Raw genomic sequence first — 16,735 nt, 5'->3', positions numbered from 1 at the left:
CCTTAATACTGAGAAGTACTGTACATTAGAGTGTGTGTGTGTGAGCGAGCGAGCGAGTGAGCGAGTGAGCGAGTGAGTGAGTGAGTGAGTGAAGGTGTGTGTGTTTGAATGCATTCCATTTTATTAGCATTTGTCTCATTATTTGGCTATTTGTCCTAAGTTCATTATTACTTTATTGCCATGATTGCCCTTTGGAATAAATCAGTCAGAAGGCTAGTGTGTGTGTGTGTGTGTGTGTGTGTGTGTGTGTGTGTGTGTGTGTGTGTGTTTGTGTTTGTTTGTTTGTGACACACATAAACACACACACACACACATACTATATACTGTATTGTACTGTACTGTATTGTACATCTACCTTATTCATGTTCTGTACAGTAACTAGAATGAGTCTTTGTTCATCAGCTTCGTAGGGTATTTGTGCGTGTAAGCGTTTCACTGTTTAGGTGTGTGTGCGTGTGTTCACATACTTCACAGCACAGTATGTGAATTCCTGTGGCTCCCTCTGCTTTATTTTCCTTGGATAAAAAACACAGGTTTGCTGTTTATCTGGACTATCAACATCTGGCAGCCATTACAGAGGAATGAGAATGCAAGCTTGGATTATTAGGATTACTGGGGATTGGTAGGAAAAGGATCCATAGCCTGCTTAATAATACGAAAAACCCTTTACCCACATAACAGGAGACAGACTAAAAGCTGCAGGCCTTTCCAACACAATAACAGTATGCCATATCCCCCCCCCACCCACCCACCCCCCCGCCCCTGGAATACAGTACATGAGAAAAATCCCCCAACAACAATCCCCTCAGAATCTTTCTCTACCAATCCCCTCAAACACACGCTTACACACATAAGCACACACTCATATGCAGTACTCAAACACAAGATTCCATATACTTACACACGCACACACACACACACACACACGTTCTGAAAGATGTGAGGGCCACTCTTGTTGTGTTGTCGTTGTAATAGCTTTTCAAAAAGGAAAACCTTGGCTGTGGCGCTTAAACAATGCTCAATTGGTACTAAGGGGCCCAAAGTGTGCCAAGAAAATATCCCCCACACTATCACACCACCACCACCAGCCTGAACCGTTGATACAAGGCAGGATGGATCCATGCTTTCATGTTGTTTACACCAAATTATGACCCTACCATCTGAATGTCGCAGCAGAAATCAAGACTCATCAGAGCAGGCAACGTTTTTTCAATCTTCTATTGTCCAATTTTGGTGAGCCCATGCGAATTGTAGCCTCAGTTTCCTGTTCTTAGCTGACAGGAGTGGCACCCGGTGTGGTCTTCTGCTGCTGTAGCCCATCTGCTTCAAGGTTTGACGTGTTGTGCTTTCAGAGATGGTCTTCTGCATGCCTTGGTTGTAACGTGGTTATTTGAGTTACTGTTGCCTTTCTATCACCTCGAACCAGTCTGGCCATTCTCCTCTGACCTCTGGCATTTTCGCCCAGAGAACTGCCGCTCACTGGATATTTTCTCTTTTTCGGACCATTCTCTGTAAACCCTAGAGATGGTTGTGCGTGAAAATCCCAGTAAATCAGCAGTTTCTGAAATACTCAGACCAGCCCGTCTGGCACCAACAACCATGCCACGTTCAAAGTCACTTAAATCACCTTTCTTCCCCATTCTGATGCTCGGTTTGAACTACAGCAGGTCGTCTTGACCATGTCTACATGCCTAAATGCATTGAGTTGCTGCCATGTGATTGGCTGATTAGATATTTGCGTTAACGAGCAGTTGAACAGGTGTACCTAATAATGTGGCCAGTGAGTGTATGTGCTCAGTGCATTGTACAACAAAGGAACACATTGCATTCGGGACTATGAATCTAATGTATACACAGCACATATTATTCCCAATGACCAGACTAGTGTACTGTACAGTGTACAGTGTGGATTGAATTCTCTTTTACGCTTGCAGAACCATCGATTGTCCTTCTCTTTTTCGAAATAATCCTTCTAAGACTTGACCTTTGGGGATTTGGCTATTGTGAGGGATGGTTTGAATTCAGCGATTCAACAATTATTTATTTATTTTGTTATTCATTCCGTTTGCTTTGTGCTCATCTTCAGTACCTGAGTGTGTGTGTGTGTGTGTGTCTGTCTGTCTGTGTCTGTGTGTGTGTGCGTGTGTGTTTCAGTCTTCCTCAAGACGGATCTAAAAGGACCCCTAATGCAGACTGACAGAGGCATAAACACAATCCCTGATCTGATTTATCCTTCACAATATCATTCAATTATACCCTGCTGCTGAATACAGTCCTGGTCACAGAGGGAGAAGAACAGCAAAGGCAGCAGTAAATGAGAGCCTGGACCCGGTGAAACAGGGTGATGAAATGCCACACACACACACACACACACACACACACACACACACACACACACTCACACAGGCAGGTAAGCAACCGCAGGCGAAAGGAGCCCACCATGCTGGTTTTACGACTGGGAAAACATGGCAGCCCTTCTTCAACGTATTATCTCACATGCTGAGGGGCGGGGGGGGGGGGGGGCGGGGGGAGCAGTCAGTGGGAAAACACTACATATTAAGCTTGTCTTAACAAGGGGTTTATAAAGGGTTCAGAAGTGTTTTCATATATGTTTGTAGATATGGGATAAATCTATAAATAAACAGTTAGAACTCATTCGTTTTAAATGATGTTGCAGCTACTGTTGGCTACTGTTGTACCGTAGTGACTGTGATGGAGAGAGGAGGAAAACGGTACAGTAGACATAAGCGCTTAGAGCCGGGGGGGCTGTGATGGCGGTTACTGTAGGGATTGGACGAGGCTGCTGCTGTGTTTAGGATTGAAGCAGGCAGCGAGGTGGAGGTGGAGGAGGAGGAGGAGGAGGAGGAGGAGGAGGAGAGCTGCACAGCTACAGATACTGGGTTGACCCAGTTCGGCTGTGCAGCGGCATCCAGTCCTGCCTGCCTCATATCACAGCAATCCTGTTCTCCAACCAAGGCATGGAGACCTTGTTCATGTCACCGTGACAGCTGAGGGGGGTTTCGCAGCCGCGCCGCGTTCTCATTGGCTCTGAGGCCCACTCCAGGGTGTGTTCGTCGGAGACGTGGCGGAAACTCGTTGGTGTAGCCCCTCTGGGAGTTGTGACACTTCCCCTAGTTGTCCACAGGGGGGGTGAGTGGAGGGTTACAGAACAGGGTTGACCTAGACACACACGGACACACGCATGCACACACACATACATACACACACACACACACACACACCCTCACACACACACACACCCTCACACATGGGCCTCGTCTGGTTGCGGGCGAGCCCCCGTAAAACATGGGCCCACAGATGCCTCTCGCTCCCGGTCTTTTGCTCACTTTCCCCCTTTAAAGCAAATGTTAGTTTTAGAAGTTAAGTTCGATAAGGCAACATTTCTTGTGCGGTGCCGTGGAACATGGAGGAGCTGGTTTGATGTATGGTGCCAGATGCCCTGTGCCAGATGTTTCGCGGGGTTGACGTGTGGGTTTGGTGTGTGGCTCCGTCTCAGCCGGCCATGAACTAATTAATCTACACTCCCACCCTGTTTCTACAGAAGGTCACTCCCAAAGTATGCAGTGGGTGACTGAGAACATTTGAAGGGGGTGTGTGTGTGTGTGTGTGTGTGTGTGTGTGTGTGCATACAGGTGTGTATGTGTGTAGGTGTATGTGTGAGAGCGTGTGCGTGCGTGTGTGTGTGCGTGCGTGACACTTGGGAGTATCCTCTTTGCAGGAGTACATTGTGCCAGAAGAACTGTCTGGCGATGAGAGGCCGGTCCGGTTACGGGGTAAATGGAAACAAGATGTGGCGGCCCCACGGTCCTTTGAAGGTGTTCCACTCCATACCTCTGAATCTGTGGAGGGTACGAGCGCTTCCATAAAAGGACTTTCTGTTTACCTTAACCTGCCCGGGTCTGCTTGCCAGATGTTCCAAAGTTTTCCTTTCATCTCCTCTCCAAACCTTATTTTTTTATTTTTACAGCAAGTTCGTTATTTTTACATTTTGTGCTGATGGGAAAGAAGAAAAGTCTACCTTTTTGGGGATTGGTTTAAATTGAACATTGTTTTATTTAACTTAGATAGCTTGTTGAGATTGAGGGGGATTTGGAGCAGGAGGGTTGGAGTTAGAAGGTTGTCTAGTTCCCACCAGCTCTAACCGTATTGATACAATGAGGAGACAGAGGGCTGGATCTCATAAACCTTCTGCTTTGACAAACTCATCTACACATGTTTGACTTTCTCTCAAAGCATGCTGTTATTTTACCTTTGGTCTTTCTTTCAGGATACTTGCTATCAGATAAAAACAAGTTGAATAGATTGTTCGTTGCTAAGAATACATCTTTTAGGATAATTCTCTGTCAGACATACTGTAGGCCCTTTCTCAATTGTTAGTAACGTGATTCCTTGCGTCCTCTCCTCTGTCCTCCACTCCGCTTCGTTCTCATAAAGCATTGGAGGACAATATCGACAGGGAGGAACCGAGATCTTCTCCTGCATTTTCAGTAGGAAAGCAAGTGGAGGACAGAGGAGAGGACGTGAGGAATCAGGTTTCTGACAATTGAGAAAGGTGGCAAGTAGTTTTAGGCTGAAGAAGAACTTGAATATTTTTTAAATAAAAGAATAAGTACGCAGGTACAGTATGATTAAGCATTTGTCTTAATGAATCTTATGTATTCAGGGGAAGTGAAAACTGCCGTACAGACAGAAATCAATCTAGCTCTAGGTCATGAAACTGGACAACCCTCCCTCCTGCCAGAGGAACTTGGGTCAACATCACATTGTTGAGATACGGTCGTGCCAAGGATAAGAACACAACAACCTACTCCCCATTTCACCAACATCTCTCCCTTGTACAGATACATCTATTTAGCATGTGCCAAGAACAGATATGGCCTGTCTGGTCTATGCACAAAGAGAGGGTCTGGTTCATTTCATGTAATGAAATACTGCAAATTGGAGAAAAATGTGGTTCATGTCAGAGTCAATGAGTGGGCCTACTTGACTATTAAGATGACATCATGTCCATAAACCAAATGATGTACATGTTTTGTGGACGGCGTGAAATCATATTGGAGGCATGAGGGCACCAAGCTTGCATGAAAACATCAATTTTCATTTGAGAGTTTGACTTGTAAAAACTGTGAGAGCTGATTCGCATTCAAAATGAGTCCTTCACATTTCCTAACCCTAACCCCACATCTCACAAGTGATCTTAGGCCATGTGGACTCTCTTTAGAAATGAGCGGTACAGTAGCAATTCAGAACGACCTGCATTGCCTTCCTTGGCATGCTTCTCTCATGCTTTTCATGCTTTCAGTAAACCCAAATACATAGGTTAGAGTGCTCTTAGATGGCTATAATACATATTTATGCAATAGCAACAGGTGGGTTTCATGTACTCTGCAATATGTTGCAGTAAATGGGAACACATTTACCCCTTAAAAGAGTGAATTCACTGTGTACATTATGAAGGTTCGAATAGGCCAGACTCAGTCAGGTGTAGTGTAATACTCATGGAGGTACAGTAGTCGGTCACAAACATCTTACTGTGTTATGTAAAAATTTAGCCTGGCTCATATAAAGCACGGTGGATGGGCAGATTATAGAGGACCATTGTGGCATGTTTCTCCAGACAGCATGCCACAGCATAATCCATCTAAAAGTAAGTGATATGAGAGCACCATGTACTTAAATGATATGTTTGATGTTTTAAACAGGATTATCTAATTTACAGGAATCTGTTTTAAGGACTATTTAAAATGGCAGGATAGCATTTAGAGGCTCTCGGTGATGTCTTAGAGCTGTTTTGATGGAAGTTAAGGACGAGCAAGAAGCACTCTCAATGTAATGAAAATTAGCTTTAAGTGGTGGCCATCAGTGGATCTACCATCTGATGAGTTTTGGTCCTTTCACAGAATATGTAACCCCTTAAATGTCTTAATTCTACGAGACAAGGAGACAGCAAAATTGTAATTTTCTTTTATGTAGGCTGATATCTGTGGCAACATGTTTCTGCGATGTCAGTGGTTTATCCTCTGTGGTTTGACCATAATTACCTGGTGGTTAATCCCCTAAGAATAAAGAAAATAATAGTTATAGTCTAAACACAATCGTAATATTGTTGTATTTTGAGACAGCTGGTAGATGTTTATTCTGTGGCTTCCTCTGGTACTGGTAGATTTTACAGTGGTCAACTAAAACCTCTAATTTGTATTTGAACAATTCCAACAAAAAAACATTATGGCATAATTTCCAAATCGTTTCTGATTTTGTATATCATTTTACTGCAATACCCAGGGTAAACAGACACATTTACTGTAGAATTTGAAATGTCATATCACCAAACCTTAACAACATGCTCATATAGTTCTTCATTGCAGGGATTCATCTAACCATTTGACACAACCACACAATCATGAATGATCAAACCTTTATTTAAGATGAGATACAGATCAGCTTCTCTAACTTAAGCAATTTTAGTAATAAAATACATTGCCTTCGGAAAGTATTCAGCCCCCTTCACTTTTTCCACATTTTATTGTGTTATAGGCTCAATTTAAAATGGATTAAATTAAAAGAATTTGCCATCAACTCACACACCCCAGAATGACAAAGCGAAAACAGGTTTTTAGACATTTCTGTAAAACAAAGATATTAATTCCAAAATTACATAAACTATTATCCTTGCATTAAGATGGACTCAATTCAACTTATTGAGTGATTTGTTGATTTTTTGTTGAAAATGCATTTTTGCATTTTAGCTAATCTTAAGAGTGTCATAGCAAAGGGTCTGAATACTTATGTACATGAGGTATTGCTGTATTTCAATTTTAATAAATTAACAGAAATTTCTAAAAACCTGTTTTCGCATTGTCATTCTGGGGTATTGTGTGTGGATTGATGGCAAATTCTTTTAATTTAATCCATTTTTAATTGAGTCTATAACACAATAAAATGTGGAAAAAAGTGAAGGGGTCTGAATATTTTCCGAAGGCACTGTAGATAAACAATCAGCAGCTAGAGCCCTATGTCAGCATGGAGAAGATTCCATGGAGAAGATTCCATTTGCTGTTAGTGGATGTGTCTACAGAACAGAAGGTGGGCAGAACAAATTCATAGAAGGACCAGACTGTACATGGTAAACAGCATGGTTTGCAAGTGTAACTAAGGGGTGTGAAATATTGAATACCGAATACTGAAATATTGGCTACCGTAAGCAGTAGTAAGTAAGCAGCAGTAAGTAAGCAGAAGGCAATTATCCTTGTACTCCCTTCTTCGTTTACTAGTTTACCTTCACAAACCTTTGTAGCATTAAGCAGGGAAAATATGTTACTAGTCTACAATTAATCATCATGACAGCGAACAGTAACTGTTAACAACTATTTTTCAGTGGTTTGTTAGTTATTAGACCGTCCTCACAAAGTCGTTTGGCTGCACCTGCAATGCATCATGGACAGATGTGGCAGAAAAATAGGAAAAATGTGTTGGACCCTCTGTTAAAATACATTTCTCAAGATAGGAATATTGCACAAATATGGTCAATGAGTCATTTGAGAGAAGACAACCTTGTACATTAGGAGAGTGGCCAGTTTTGGAATCGGACATGTATGATAGACGTTTTCGCAATTTAAAAGTCATCCTCATATTAACTTAACAAGTATAGTGAGAGCTGCTTTATCACAATGCTGTGTCATACCAATTGGATTTCTGCCTGCATGAATGGCCAGAGCTCTAGATTCACTTAAACCCGAAAATAAGCCTTGGAATGAATAGAACATCACTCAGAGCCCAAAAAATGATGTAACATAAAAAAGGGTGAATCTTTCCTTTAAGGTTTTACTTAAGCTTTACCCATACAGGTTAACAATACTGTAATACTATGCAAATTTCAACCCGCAAACTACTTGGATTCAAGCGTTGGTTCTGACAGTAACAATTATCATCTTGACTCGTGGGCTCTTTGAAGTGTACTTAACTTAAAGAGTCAGTGAGAGGTCACTGCTGAGTCCCCTGATTACTGCCTACACTCACCGGCCACTTTATTAGGTACACCTTGCTAGTACTGTGAAGTTGAGAATAATGTGGCCGGTGAGTGTATATGCCTGTGCATGGAAGCTAAACATTCGTACAAATCTGAATAAACCCTCCAAAAAAAAAAGGAAAACAGAAAATTGTCACCTTGGATTGACTAACAGAGGTTGTTCTGACGCTAGCACAATAACTCAGTGCCATTATTCAGACAGGCAGCCTGTTCTACGCTTCGCTCTGCTGACACGTTTTCCCCAACACCTGAAGCGCTAGTTTTCCCCACAAAAATAAAGAGAAATAAATCTTATCCTGCTTTTTTTCTTCCCATTATTTCAAATGCCACCCTCCTCAACCCCCCCCCCCCCCCCCCCCCCCCGCCTCTCATCCTCCACTTTTTGCCTGGATAAAAGTGACACATGGTTTTCAAAAGGCTGCTTGATTAGGTACAGAGCTGCAGTCGGTGGGCCCTGCGGCTGTTATCTCGCTTGACTCTGCATCGCTGACTCTGTACCGCTGCCTCTGCTGGTGAGATTTATCCTGTTTGTTTTGGTACAGTAGCAACATGTCTCTCTCTCTCTCTCTCTCTCTTTCCCTCGCTCTCTCTGAGCAGATATGTACCTTCACTCCCTTGAAAGAAAGAAATGTGTTGAAAGAGCATAAACTAAACACTGAAGGTTATCCTGTGTGGGTGCAGAATTTCGTTCTTGTATATGCATGCGTGTGTCAGTCAGATACGATGGGTACAGTTACAGTGGGAGTTTACAATGTGTTCATGTACAGCTCAGGAATATGCCCTCCTTCAGAACTGAGGCATTATACGACTTATAGGACTTGGAAATGAAGACAGCCAGTCAGCAAGAGGCTGAGTTATGACAGGAACCAGAAATTCTCTCCCTCAGGGATCACTGAGCCACAAAACACAACTCTGTACAGCCATTATGACAATGAGCTTAGACTATATGCTTCTGAACTGTATATGTGTTATCAAATGCTGGATTTATAGAGAGAAACAATCCTTCCCCACTGTTCCGTACGTGTTTAAATATCAGACAGTGGAGGTGGTTTTCAGGGGGAAATGCATCGTTTGAGGTGTTTCGCCTTCACTCGTGACAGCTGCTCCTAATGGGGAGTCCCTCTAGAGAAACCATCTGTCCAGCCTCTTCCTGACTCGTCTAATAATCATTAAAAGCAGTGCGCACGGATACAGCGTGGGAATGGGAACGCTCTCTCTCCGATTCATATCACACACACCGCCAATGTGTCTCATTATACGTGCCACCGGTACCGTTGACCACGGTTACCCAGGGGCCAGTGACTGTCTGTTCTCTTCAGGGGGTCAACAAGCAATTGGAGGTGGAGAACAGTGCAATTTCCCAGTACTGATTCTAGAACACACTGAGGAGAACCTTGACGTCTGGTACCCACTGGTACCCACTGGTACCCACTGGTACCCACTGGTACCCAACCTATAAAGTGTGTCCATCCCTATATATGCCTATAGAGCAGTAACATAAGCATATGCTCAAACACACAAAGCCGGAAAGTGTGACACGGAGAAATAGGAAATTGGACTGGGAGAGGGACAGATTTTTCTCTCTGTGTTTGATGTTGCAGAGCTGACAGGCTGTGTCCATGGCGTGCTCAGTCGTCACACCACAAAAAGCACAGCAGCTGCTCAACGCTAATTGTGGGCCTCAGGTGAGTTGGCAGCCGCTGCTGTTTCAGACACCTGAGCAGTGTGCATACATCACAACAAAAAAATTCAGCTGTTTTTCAAATCCATGAAAATGACATTTTTACATCTGAGAGGGAAAAAGAGCTGCCGTGTTTTTTTGGACTCGGCATAACCTTGAAGATGAGGGCTTTGTCCCCTGCAACACTTCATCCTTTTATACACACTTTCCTTTGAATTGTATGGCACCTAAGATGTTATTTTTTATATGTATTCTACAATACTATACCTACTCACAGAAAGTGCAACAAAAAGTACTTACACGTGCACGCACACACACACACACACACACATATTGCATCACACTCACACATCACAAATGCACACAGACAGAATAGTAACCATTTTGTTGACAAATGTTCAGTTGCAAATAAATCGAATCTGACAGAGCAGTGTGCGTGGGAAGCAGACATAGATAATTGCTTATTTGTTTTCAAATTACATGAAGTCAAATAAATGGCGTGCACTAAAGACCATAATAGCTTTCTAATCGAGTTTGACCTCTTTCCCTGTGTGTGTGTGTGTGTGTGTGTGTGTGTGTGTGTGTGTGTGGACAGAGGGTGTCTTTGGTCATATCTGTTCAAAATGTGTATCCGTGTGTGTATGTGTGTGTGTGTGTGTGTGTGTGTGTGTATGAGACTATGAGTGCCCATGCCAGGGAGTACAGTAATACCGTCCTGCCTCTGCCTCTGCTCCCCCGTTGCCCTGTGGCGATGACATGGTCTGTGGGACTCTCTATTAGAACGCACTGACCTAATGTAATAAACATCCAGGGCTGATGCCTCCCAGACTGTGGGTACTTTATCACAGATGATAAACCCCGGTTCTGGGAAGACTGTGAGGGAGAGGGGTGGACCAGGGTCATTACAAAGGACTGAGGAGAACCGCCTTTTTCAAGCACCAACCCTGTCCCTTCCTTTTTTCTCTACCCAGAGAATGTTTGCTTCGGTTGTCAGGAAAATTGGAAGCCAAGTGGGAGAGAAAAAATAGGATCGAGTTAAGCAAGCTACGAAGTGAGGCAGTGTTCAGGCAGCATGTAAAGGCAAAGGCCCTCCTTTCAGGAGAAAAAAAACAGGTGGAGAAAAAAGGAAAAACACAGACAAAATAGCTATTGACGTTTCACACAAAAAACCTTGACGTTGCTCTCCACAGTGAGTGTGAAAACCGCTGAAGTCGTGTACTCATTATGACCATATTTGGCAGTGAGTTTGACACGGAGTAAAGTCCTGAGATTGTACGATTTAGATTGTATGATTGTATGATTACTTTGTGTCGTGCTTCAGACTGGTTCTATTCTCAACAAGAGACACATTGTACTACATTATCTGCTGTGAATACTTAAATGAACAAAAAAATCTAAGCATCATAAGTAGCCTATTTTGTGCTCTGTAAGATAAAACTTTTGAACATTGGCTTTTTAACATTGTGCGGTCCTCACCTGGTGAGATCATTGTGCAGTCCTCAACCTCGCCTGGTGAGATCAGATGTTGGACAGTGGGAGTTCTGCAGCACATGCGGTCCCTGAGGCTTTCAACCCTCTGAGGTAGAAGTCCTTTACACAGATGCTAAATGAGCTGTTAAATAAAATCACACTCCTCATCTTTCCTACGCAGGAGTTCTCAGCCATACCTGGGCTGCTGGAGAAATGCAACGTGTCTGGTGTCAGGAAGCAAGGCATTTATCTTACTAGGGATTTTGCCGTAAGGCACGACGTGAGCACTGTAAGAACCTTCATTGCCAGACCAAAGCAACTCTTCAGCATCACACACACACTTTGCACACACACACACACACACACACGCACTTCACACACGCACGCACGCACTTCACACACACACATACACACACTTCACACCTTACACACCACACACCTCACACACACACACACACACACACACACACACACACACACTTCACACGCATGCACGCACTTCACACACACACATACACGCACTTCACACCTCACACACCTTACACACCTCACACACACACACACACACACACACACACACACACACACACACACACACACACACCTCACACACACACACACACATGCTCACCACCCCCCATCCCAACACACACTCTCACACACTGTATCAACATATAAAAATGAGACTTGTTTTACTAGGGGGACTAACCCCTTGCTCCTGTTAAAACTAGGCAGGTGGGCTTTGAAAAAAACAACAGCTACATGTATATGTCGCTCTGCATAGCATAGCTACTGAAACAGTGGTGAGCTTTAGTGATTAATCTACCTCCCACCGTGTGTTCTCATCTATCAGAGAACTCAGGAGAACCGTGAGAACTGTTCTGCATGGGTCAGGAACTGGCCTCCCACGAGTGTGTACTCACTCTAAAATTCAATTTAGCTTGAATCCGTTTCAAAACAGTTGCAAGAAATATAACTTTGGGGTGAGCCATTTTTTACATTGTGCATGCCGGTATTTTTCATTTCGCTTTTTGTGATGTGTTGGGCTCGTAGTTCTGCCATTCGTCATGAGAGCTGCATTTACTCCAGGTTTTTCCTCAACTTGTGAGCAGTACTTCTAAATGCTAGGTTTTTCATAGGATATTTGAAGCGTTTAATTCCAAAATGCCAAAAATCCATTTGCAAACTTTTAAGACGTGACATTTATCATTAAAGATACATATATCATTAAAGATAAATAAATAAATGATTGATAACATCTTCCACGATTGCCAAGTAAGACAATAACCTACGTAACATAACTACTGTTCTTTCAAATGTATCACAAAGAGTTTTTATGTCATGACAGCAATACGTTTATAGAAGAGAACATTTTTCAAATTTGGATATACGGTAGTTAGCAAATGCCAATGTGACTGGTCATGGGAGAAATACGCTTGTTGTAGCTAATTGGGGGTAATGAGGATGCTACAGAGGTCTGACCTACCACATGTGTACATCTATCACTTTATATACAGTAGGAGGACCGTAGGAGTCAATTGAATATGAAGGATTAATCGTTGTCTCTGTCTTGTTTAACGTGCAATAAATAAAGAATAGAAAAATCTATTCCAGTATGTAAGGTGCAGCCCTCTGTGTCATCCCAGTTGACAACTGACAACCTCTGACACAGCAGCAGGAGAGGTGTCAGGAGACACAGGTTAATAATAATATATGCCATTTAGCTGACGCTTTTATCCAAAGCGGCTTACGTTGCAGTGAGTGCGTACGTTTCGGTATATATGGTCCCAGCGGGAATCGAACCCATGACCTAAGCGTTGTTAGCGCCATGCTCTACCAACTGAGCCCCAGAGGACCACAGGTTCCACCCTGGTCGTCTCTTCTGTACCTTGCATCCTCTCTCCTTGCATCCTCTCTCCTTGTTTCCTTCTCCAAAAGCATTGGAGGAGAACCAAGAATCCAAGGTCCCTCCGCTTAGATTTCTCGGATGCTCCTCTAAAGTGTTTTGAGAAGGAAGCGATGGAAGAGAGAGAGGATGCAAGGTTCAGATTGTTGGGATGCACTTATAACCTACAGACAATGACCCTCTTAGGACCAACAACCAATAACACTCAAGAAACGGCCAGAGGTTTTTCCATTCAGGTAGGTATGCCCATTAGCAAAGAAGCTTGTTTATTGTGTCTACTCTTTATTCCGGCTTGGGTAAAGGGAGAGTGCTGTGGTAGGAAGAGTGCTGGGAGAGGGAGATGGTGGGTTTAGTGGATGGTGGATGTTGCCAGGTAATACATTGTGGTAAACCCATTAGAGGAGCCATTGGTATCTAATTGTCTGATAGGGGGCCAGGACCCTGGAGGAGTTCAGTCCTAATAGGATTGGCAGAGATGTGAGAGTGTGTGTGCGTGCGTGTGTGTGTGTGTGTGTGTGTGTGTGTGTGTGTGTTCTCTCTCTCTTTCTCCTGCTGCCAGGCACCACACAGCCACATAGGCTAAACATAGCCACGACCTTCCCCTCCCAATCCGCCAGTGTGGGGGGCGGAGGATGTGAGGGGAGGGGATGATACTGTAATTAAGTTGATTGTTTTGGATGTAAAAGGTGGAGAAATAACAAATGCTCCGGTATGCTGATTTATAGTCCTCCTGTAAGTGTTCTTGATGAAGAGAGTGTAAGAGAGAGAGAGAGAGAGAACGAGAGAATGAGAACGAGAGAATGAGAGAGGGCAGAGCATGTGTGTTTGTGTATGTGTGAGAGTGTGTGGTGTGTGGTCTGTGTGTGTGTGTGTGTGTGTGTGTGTGTGTGTGTGTGTGTGTGTGTGTGTGTGTGTGTGTGTGTGTGGTGTGTGTGTGTGTGTGTGGTGTGTGTGTGTGTGTGTGTGTGTGTGTGTGGACCTTAAAAAATTGGAGGTGTCCCTGAAGGGATTATACACCACAGAAAGCTCATCAGTGATTAAAAATGCCCTGTAAAAGTTAGGTTGCATTATCCCATGAAGGTGAATGCTTAGAGACCTGACTTTTATCATGTAGACAGTAAGGTCTAATTTAAAATGCCTCCTGCATTCATAACTTTCTGATGATCTGCGTTTTATTGGTAAGAAGTGTATCATTGTTACCTATTGAGCGTTTTGCCCGGTCTTGTTTAATTTTATTTCACTCCATAACAGTATGTACAGTATGTGACTACTGTACATCCTAATTGCATAACAACATGTCATTAAAATTGTTACAGCGGCCTTTCAAGCACAGTTTATTGCTCTTCTAAACCTATACGACATGTGAATTTATAAGGCGTAGCCAGGCTTTCTAATGACTTTATGTTCAGTGGTTCAAGCACATAAATGGGGCTTTAATTTGAGCTTGTCAGTGCTCTGTATCAGATTTGTCACATGCAGAAGAGGTTGGTGGAGGTAGACATTGTAGGACAGGGCTCATTGTACAGTAATGCATGGAATGGAATGAGGAATGGAATGAAACACATATGTTTGATATCATTCCTTATTCTGTTCCATGCATGACTGTACAATGAGCCTGTCCCCCCGATAACTTCTAACTCCACCAGCCTCCCTTAATCAGATAGTAATGTTGGTACTTTGAGAGCTCCTTTCATTTCACACAGCCTTTTGATCCGACTACAAAAAGTCTAAATGCTTACAGTACAAGTCCATAACCAATCATGCATTTTTATGTAGTTCTGTAGTACAAACTGAATGGCGAATGTTCAAACTTGAAAGGTGAGTTGCAACCGTACTTTGCTGCAATTGCATTTGCTCTCACCCTGAACAGGGGATACGGGGACAGGGGGGGGGCACATCTCCCTGCTGATGTATTTGCATTTCCATACATCTTCTGACAAATCCTGGGGGATCCAGGTCATTAAGGACATGGGGGTAAATGTACTATACATGAATGCTAAATGAGCTGTTAAATAAAATTACCCTCCTCATCCTTCCTAAGCAGGAGATCTCAGCGTGTTAAAGGGAGTGTACCTCGTGCGGCTGGAAACATCTTGCTAAGGATCTTTCAAGCATATGTTCATGTTTTTGTCGCTGAGAGATTGAATCGCTTTGAAATCGCTCTTTTGGCATCTTTGTTGCTCAGGCGACGTCACCGAATGACTGATGGCGTGATCCATAGGAGGCCATGGGAAACGCTTCGTATAAAGGGATATAATGCCATTGAAAGCCTTAAGTGTGCCTCACACTAACATTTTTCTCATATGAATGCTTGTCATTTCATGGTGTATCCCTCTGATAAAGGCACCTTGTATAGTATATCTTTAAAACGTGTGCTTTTTGTGCACAGCCTATTCAGAGATATATTTCTGCTTTCTCTCAAGTCAATTTGACATACACACATTTCTAGTCAGTAGCAGTAATTCAATCATCGACTAGAATGCAGCTGTGTTAGCCTTCTGGTAAAGCTAAGGTCATTTCATTGACGCTGTTGACACCATCGTTGGAGGAGAGATGAAAAGAAGACGGCTTGCTATCTACTTAGTCGGCTAATGAGTGTTCCCCGTCTTTGTTTGCTTCACACTGAATTACCGATTGAAAGTGCAGATGTGGGCCAATCGGTAGGCCTCGTTATTCAGAAATAAAACCCCGCTGTGTACTTCAACTCTTTTTTCACCATGTTAAAAAGACGGCTTTCAATCTGGTGTTCAATGCGGGCACGCGTAATCAATGTCAAGAATGAAAGGTGGGCGAGTAAAAAGATAAAACAACGGCAAGGACGAATTCTTCATGAAAAGGTGTCGACCAGCTTTTTGGTGGTTAAAATTAAGTTATTGGCTTAACCTTTGAAAAGTTATGGCCAGACATGAAAGTGTATATATTAATGTGTTCTCTCTCCCTCTCTCTCTCTCTCTCTGTCTCTCTCTCACTCTCTCTCACTCTCTCTCACTCTCTCTCTCTCACTCTCTCTCTCTCTCTCTCTCTCCCTCTCGTTCTCTTTCTTTCTTTCTCTCTCTCTCACTCTCTCACTCTCTCTCTCTCTCTCTCTCCCTCTCACTCTCTCTCTTGCTCTCGCTCTCGTTCTCTTTCTTTCTCTCTCTCTCTCTGCATGTCCACACAACTACACATCAAAGATGAGAGGGGGGTCTTCTAAAGCGTAGAGCTGAGTGCTGTGGAGGCCCAGCATATTCCAGATCTAGGTATCCACATTTAAATCTTTTTAGTTTAAAGAATCTCCAGGACTTTAAAGACCTTTTTTATCTTACTGGGTATTATTTTTTGATTCTCTTTCATAGCTCTGTATCTGACATAGCAATCGGGGTGAAACCACCCAAGCATTGTCTCCAAAGGCAACTCCCAGACCGAAACAGACCTATAGTCAAGAGACACAATTAGAAACAGATGAGCACGCATGGTCAGACACACAAACAAAAGGGGTTGTTGATTATGATACACTTTGATGAAAAGGTTCTACCTAGAACCTCAGAAGGTTCTACCCAGGTCCTTTGGCTGACCCTGTAGGGGAACCCTTTGAAGAACCCTCTTGGGTTTAATGGAGAATACAGTAGTACCCAAAAGGGTTCTACAGTAC

This window comes from Argentina silus (assembly GCF_951799395.1).
Source record: "Argentina silus genome assembly, chromosome: 18".
NCBI lineage: Eukaryota > Metazoa > Chordata > Actinopteri > Argentiniformes > Argentinidae > Argentina > Argentina silus.
Note: the sequence above shows the minus strand (reverse complement) of the source record.